At 32.8% G+C, this 7,693-nt stretch overlaps 2 long non-coding RNA genes across 4 annotated transcripts; one reads left to right on the top strand and one right to left on the bottom strand.

The window, feature by feature from the left end:
• The first annotated feature begins 597 nt into the window (after nucleotides 1–597).
• Nucleotides 598–5,190, top strand: LOC136225814 (uncharacterized). Of its 3 annotated transcripts, none has more exons than XR_010687320.1 (4): nucleotides 598–860; nucleotides 2,475–2,652; nucleotides 4,164–4,290; nucleotides 5,006–5,190. It is a non-coding gene; the product is annotated as an uncharacterized lncRNA (long non-coding RNA). The 3 variants fall into 3 exon arrangements; XR_010687319.1 differs by having other exon boundaries at nucleotides 4,156–4,290; XR_010687321.1 differs by having other exon boundaries at nucleotides 4,156–4,290; nucleotides 4,855–5,190.
• Nucleotides 5,191–5,523: 333 nt separating this feature from the next.
• On the bottom strand, nucleotides 5,524–5,848 carry LOC136227689 (uncharacterized). Its single transcript, XR_010688182.1, has 2 exons — nucleotides 5,626–5,848; nucleotides 5,524–5,577 (listed from the first exon to the last, which is right to left on the bottom strand). It is a non-coding gene; the product is annotated as an uncharacterized lncRNA (long non-coding RNA).
• Nucleotides 5,849–7,693: the final 1,845 nt, after the last annotated feature.

Below are 7,693 nucleotides of genomic sequence, written 5' to 3'. Positions count from 1 at the left end.
TTATGCCACGTGTAATTGTTTTTCGTGGCAGAAGTATACTTATGTCACGAATTTTTGCCACGATACATTTTTTTCGTGGCTAAATCTATTTATGCCACGGAAAAATTTACATGTGGCATTAAATTACTTATGCCACGGATAATTTATTATTTATGCCACATATATTTTAAGGTCCTTATATTTATCTTAATCAATTCTTTTGTCTCCATATTTTTTTTAGATAATAAAATAATTCATTAATTATATAAATAAAAACTTATTTTGTTAGTTTTTAAATATAATTAATATTTTCTTTCAAATTTATATGTGGTTGGCAAGTGCAGTTCAATACTTTTTAGTGTATGGAAAACTAAATTCTTTTCTTTTTGGTTAATTTCAAGACCCACTATTTTGAATAAAATAAGATTTGATTTTTAATGAAAATTATTTTTGAAAGATAAATGGTTTTTTTTTTTTTATTTTGATGGTTGGAGGATAATCCTCCAACTATTAAAATGCTCTTAGTAATAAAATCCATGGATTAATAATAATAAAATATTATTTTTTTATAAGGGACGCGGGAATTACATATTATTCTCCCTCCAATTTTTTCATTACCAAATTTCCTCTGAAATTAGGGTGTCTGTATGTATCCCTCTCTATCTCTCTCTATCTCTCGATCTTTACCTCATCCATCTCTCTCCATTCCCACCATCTCTCTTAGTTCAATTTACTCATCACTTTAAGTGTTCTATTCTTGATAGAAAAAACGTCGTCTCATCCCCGATTGAACCACTCGGTAGTTAGCTGTTAGAATTCCGACTATTTCTTTCCTTTGTTGGACGGCCGCAGTGTAAGCGCTGAATTTTTCTCCAATTCAGGTGAGTTAACTCTTAACTTTGAACAGATTTAAGGATTTTGAATGGGTTTGTTTTTAATCTGATAGTTTATACATGACGAGGTTTTGCTTGGGATTAGGGATTTTGAATGGGTTTAGGGAAATCCCCAATATTCGTATGCTTTCTACTGCTGTCGGGTAATTCTAAATGAGTTATGGACTTTGATTATTTCATTCTTTCTTGCATTACTGCTTTTTGCTTTCTAGATACAAATTGCATTATGGACAAATTGCCAACAGGGGTTAGTTTACCCAGCGAAGAATTTCAAAGGCTTAGCTTGTAACTGTATACTTCTATTTCATTATATATTATATCAAATTCTATTCTATTTATATATTGGTTTTGTAAATATCCTAAATCTTAGGGAAACAATGATTGATCCTACTGTTTTGTTTGCTCTCTTGTTTGGAAGTGAATTCTTTGAGGTTTACATAAGATTTTATTTCATTTGGAATGATGAATTCATACCAAGCAATAAGTTTAGGGATAAGATGCAAAAATACCATTAACGTTGTCCATCAAGAGTAATATTACCCCTAATGTTGCAAATGGTACAATTAAGGGTCCAAGGTTAGTCATTTGGTCCAATTTTGGATACCCCTAACAAATTCACTAAGGCTGTTAATGTTCTCATCCCCTAATCTATGTGGCTGCTATATCTGATGAATTTTTTTTTGTCGAAATGCGTATCATAATTCATCCTCATAATCCTCTCTAGATCTTGATTACTATTATTTCTCATTAATGATTAATGCACTTAAATTTTTTTCTCATTTCATATGTTATAGTTTATCATCTTCTTCTTAGACAACTGCTTCTTCTTTCTTTTCTTTCTGATTTAACCAGCTCTTGGCCGAAGGAGGAACAACGTTATATAAGCAACAAAGCATTGAGTGGAGGAGGAACAAAAACTATTTCATTTTGGTAAACTATACACCATTTCTAGAACAGCTCTTGAATCCTCATTCCCGTCTCTTCCCTCTGCTCCATCTTTGTTTTGATTATCTGCCTCTTCTAATTCCTCTTCCAATTCACAATTATCGTCTGAAGTAATATCCGACCAAGGAATCGACTTGAAGCATAAAAAACGAATTTGATGTTTCTCAAACATGTTAAAAATTGCAGAGACATACATGATTTAAGTTTTAGTGGAACAAATTTTTTAACAGTGTTAGTGAAACTGTTAGTGATGTCTAAAATTGGACCAATTTGATAACGTTGGGCCTTTAATTGTACCATTTTTTACGTTAAGGGTAATATTGCTCTAGATGAAAAAGTTAAGGGTATTTTTGCACCTTATCCCATAAGTTTATAGCACTCATCCATAGGCAACATGCATACATCTGTTTAATTCCCTAAAAAAGCAAGGTCATTTGTTCTTTTGCTCTCTGCAATAAGCTATATATTCTAATTCATCTGATCCCCATCATTTTTTTCTCTGACTTAGATTTATGCTCAGAGTCATTTTTATTATTTCAATTTTATTGAATGATTTTTGTTGAATTCTGTGTTTCTACCCAGTTATGTTCTGACTGAGGTTCTAGTTGTGTCTAAAAGTTATTGAGATGCCAACCAAGTGTTGTTTTTTTTCTTCAGGTGGTGAAGGAGACATGGGGGACGTTGATGAGAAAGCATGTACAAGATTACGCTTTTATATTGGGTTTTAGGGACTCTTGTTTTCTTTGTAAGGCTTACCAAGTTACCAAGTACTGTAATGATCTTGGCCTTTGGTCTTACATTGTCAAAGCTTGTGATTCTTCTTCTACAATTCCGGGTAATTTCTCTCTCATGTTTGTGCATATTGGCTATGAATTTTTTGACTAACATGTTAAGATTCTGAATGCAATGTATATTATTTGTTGCATTTTCTCTAATGTACTTTCACTTGTACTTGTTATGAGATATCTCGATATTATGTGTATCTACCATTTTGAAATAGGGATAAATAGCCCTAATATTGTCAACCAAGAGCAATATTATCCCTAACGTAAAAAATGGTATAATTAAGGACCTAACCTTACCAAATTGTTCTGATTTTAGACATTAGTAATAGCTTCACTAACACTGTTAAAAGTTATGTTTCTCAAATATACATGTGGCTGCATTCTTGTTTTTCTGCTCTTTCTCTTGGCTCACAAAAATACCAGTAGCGGAAGGAGGATTTTTCGTTCAAGACTTGTTCATTTGGACCACTTTTTTCATCATATTTTAGAAATCAAACTAATACTCTAATGATATTAGAGAAAGAGAATCCCAGGAGCCTAACTTCATCGAAACCTATTCTATCATCTGAAATTATTTGAAACTAAAGAGAAACCTGAAATTGCTAAAAAACCCATTTGCTATTTAATATTTCATATTTGTTTCTAGAATAATAGCTCCTTGCAACCCTTGCAAATTCTTGGTATGTTTCTGAATATTTCACATTTGAATCAATGGAATGTTTTGCAATTTGTGCTTGCTAGCTTGGGAAGTGGAAAAATCGAGAAGAAGAAAAGGTTTTTACTTTTTGGTTTTTGCTTTTTAAGATTTTTAAGTTTCTTGAGATTAGTTGGTTTCAATGATTTTCAATACAATAAGAGAATGATGTGATTGGATTTTTAACAGAGTTCAGGAAATCTGTTAGGGATATTTAAAATTAAACAAACTTATCAATGTTGGACCTTTAATTGTACCATTTTTTTTACGTTAGGAGTAATATTGCTCTTAGTTAATAATGTTAGTAGTATTTTTGTACCGTGTTCCTTTTGAAATTTGAATGAGGCAATTCAAGCAATTAGTTTTCAAAGTGAATATTATACAGATTTGATGTTGTTATTTTTTGTGACTTAGTTCTCTAAGTGTGTAATTATCCAATTTAGATGGTATTGCTCATATTTGTTGAGGCATCATTTTTTTTCCTTATTGTAGCAGGCATCCAATTTAGGTGTTCTATTTTTTTTATTATAGGCATTATTTTTCGTGTCAGGGAAAAGGACCATGGGAAATATTGGTGGTGAATTAATTAGTACTTTAAGTTACTTCTTATTTGGTGAATTAAAAATTATATTTGACTTGTGGTTTTTATTAGCTATTTTGTTGTTTGTATACTACAAATAATGAGTTCATTCAATGTTATTTTGGATAATTAGCTTTAAAAGCTAACTTTTGGGTGGTTATATGTGATTTCTTTTTTCTTGCATTGAACTTTTCTAATTCTTTGAGACATTTATGATCACTCTTTTACTTATGTTTTCTAATGTCGGTTTTTTGGAACTTAAAGTCAGTATTTCTGAAGTGTTACAGATTGCAATTTCTATATCGGGATTTGGAGTTCGTAAGCAATTGGCTTCAAAAGGAATTGTGGTGATTTTAGCAGCCAGAGAAATTAGAACTTTGTAACAATGCCTTTGAAGTTAGTGGCTATAAACTGGTATGGAGCTTTGCATTTGATTGTGCTTTTCATGCTTTCTGTGATATTTTGTCTATAGTTGCTCTTATTGTTCTCAAATACAATCCTTTATCTTTTAAAAATTTATGATAGTTGTAGGGGCACAGACTTGTTCACTTTGAGAGACGCATAGTGGGATTTACATTCTTATTATATGTAGAACAAATTTTAGTTTTAGCTTATGAATATATGCCTCTGCGAATGTCTCTTATTGTGCGGTTTAGTCATTGTTAAGTATGAATTGATTTTGAATGGTTAAAGTTTTATTTTCTAAATTATTTGTAATTGGTACTTTATCAATCTATTGGTTATTGATCATATGATTTTATTTTCTAAATTATTTGTAATTGAAAATTTGTCAATAACATGGTCAGAATTATGTTTAAGATCAATTTTTTGAACTATTTGTAAGTAGCCCTTTGTTAGTATGTCCATCTATTTTTATGTTTCCAAGATCTAGAAAATACATTTTCTTTTTAATTTTACTTTTTTCTTCTAACAGGCAGTGCTTCTCTACTTACATTGTAAATTTTTTTCCCATAATAGGCAGTGCTTCTCTGCTTATAATAGTCATGTTGGCTATTCAGCATGGATCGCAATACAATTGCCACTGAAATTTGAGTACCAATTTGATACACTAACACATTATTTTTAGTCATATCATTACAAAATAAACTGTTTTTTCTCTCTTTGACAGATGATTGTTTGGGAATCTGCAGAAATCAACAAGGAGATAGTGGATCAGGATTACATTGTAACTTTGAAAAGCTGATTATACTTGACTCAGACGATTTTTTCTACTCTTACTGTGTAAATTGTACTAACCGGGAATAAAATATTTGTGTTGTATACCTTTACTTTAGAATTAGAGTTTTTTTAACATTTTGTTTTTTATTTGGAAGATTTTTTAGAGTTTCCATATTAAATGATAAAATGATTTGTATTCATTTAATAATTATTTATTATTCATCAAGAATAATTAAAATTTTAGACATTGTTTATTTTTTATTCTTTTGATCCAATTGATTTAATTTAGCTTCCTTCAATCCAAAAGTTAATAATAATAATAATAATAAATTGTAAATTCATTAAAAACAAATTTCTAAAATTTGATCAAGTTTGCCACGATATCTTGGGGCTAAAGCGGGGCTAGAGGTTCATAAGCTGCGGGCGAAAGAAAGAAGGCAATGGTAATAAGAAAGAAGGCAATGGGAATGAAGAAGGGTTTTCATCCGCTATAGCCTTGTTAGCTATCAACTAAGCCTTTACCTAGGACTATGTAATTAATACCTTGTTAGCTATCAACTAAGCCTTTACTTTACCTAGGCTAGGACGATGTAATTAGGGAATGAAAGAATGAGATTAGCTGCTTATTGAGCTAAGATCTTCTTTCAGTAGTAGTTTGCTGTTTGCTAACTGAGGTGAACGCATAGTGCCGCGAGGGATGAGTTAACGGTTCTAAAGCCTAATAGGCAGGCAGAGATGTTACATCAGCAGAATCAGAAAGAACTGAGTAAAGAGAGAAGAAAGCCGGGCTAGAGGCACTGAATCGTGGCTAAGTTAAGTTTCTAGCTACAAATCCTCTTTTTGCCACGATTATGTTCGTGGCTAAGCAAGGTTTTAATCAAATGTGTTGTATTTTTGCCATGGTTATGCTCGTGGCTAAGTAGGATAGTTGCCACGGGCATAATGTCTTGCCACGAATTTATCCATGGCAAAGGTATATTATTAGCCACAAAATTTCCTGTGGCATAAAAACCAACTTATGCCACGACCATTATTTTCCCGTGGCAACTATCTAGCCACACTCACTTGTGCCACGGACATACCCATATTGAATTTCCGTGGTTAAATCTCATAGCCACGGAAATATTACACTTGGGCCACGATTTTAAACGTGGCACAAGTGATGATTTGTTGTAGTGTGATTAAGTGAGAACGAGTCAACCTGAATGGAAAGAAAAGACGAATGGCTGATGCAAAATTAACACTTGTAATAACTTTGAAGAAACTTGGAAAAGGGAAATCTCATTAAAATAAACTGAAGAGAATATGTATTTACAATGGAAGGGAAAATACAACGGCAAAAGAAATAACAAGAAAACATAAAGGACAAAGAAAAGGTGAATCTTCAAGCTGATGTTACATTGCTAGTTGAAGGACCAGTGGTGTCATGGACTGCTTCAACTCTCTCTATCCTTCCTGCGTGCTTTTCTATCCTCCTTGCCAGATCGTAGACTTCATTGAAGCATGAAAATCCACTATGCTCCAACAACCCATGAAACTATGGAAGAGCTCCGCATAAGAGAATGATAATCAAGATAGGCTCAAGTGGCTTCTTCGGAAGACGTATCATATAATCTAACCATCTTCCAAAATAATCAATAAAGGATTAGCCCGGACTTTGTTTAACCCCAACGAGATCAATCATTGTCACCCCCCGTGGAACACGACATTTGAACCTTTGAATAAATGTGTTGGCGGTAAATTTGAAGTTTCTATGCATTACTTCGGGTACACTAAAGTACCAATCTATGGCCTCATCAACAAGAGTGGAGATGAAGATAGTGATAATTTCAAAGTGTGAAGCTGCAATAACGTCCATCTTCCATTTGTAATACTTCACATGTAAAAATGGATTCCCCGTTCCATTAAAAAGAGGAATACCAGGAACCTGGAATCCGTTCTCATACACTTTTTCAATTCTAGCATATAAAGCACCCTCAAAATTTGGGTGAGAAGATGGCATGGTGGAAGATGCGAGAATTCCCTTACTTCCTGAAACAATGAAACATATGTTAAGCAAATGTTAGTTGACAACTAATAACACGGACAAACCTTTATGATAACGGTGTGACTTGGAGATATACTCGAGATATAATGATAGAATACGGGGTATGTACCAAGATATCGAGAAACTAACGAGACGCGGATGGAGTAACGACGTATTCATTGAAATACATCGTATTATGGGACATGACAATATACTTGATACATCAAAACAAGTCAAAAGAAAGATACGTTTAACGACATACGTGGTATGTGTCAAGGTTAACTTAGACTCGGTTCACAAACAACGTAAAGGTGTATTTCTCACAAATGTATTACAAGGAAATTGTGACATACTTGGTACATCGAACCGACTTGAGACATAAGATAGGACTCAAAGATAATGTACGTGGCAAACACAGATAATGTAATAGTGTATCTTGGAATATACAAATGTTAAGTAAGACAAACGCATACGTCAAACGTTACATGACACGACCGGATTGATAATACACAAAATTAATGACATAAGCGTTACATCGCCGACATTTGGAAAAAAAAATGATGCACAACTCATAAGTGGTGAGGTAAAGACACATGGAAAGTGTCACGGCAT

The sequence above is a fragment of the Euphorbia lathyris genome, chromosome 4 (assembly GCF_963576675.1).
Source record: "Euphorbia lathyris chromosome 4, ddEupLath1.1, whole genome shotgun sequence".
Taxonomy (NCBI): Eukaryota; Viridiplantae; Streptophyta; class Magnoliopsida; order Malpighiales; family Euphorbiaceae; genus Euphorbia; species Euphorbia lathyris.
This window is presented reverse-complemented; position numbering and strand designations above follow the sequence as displayed.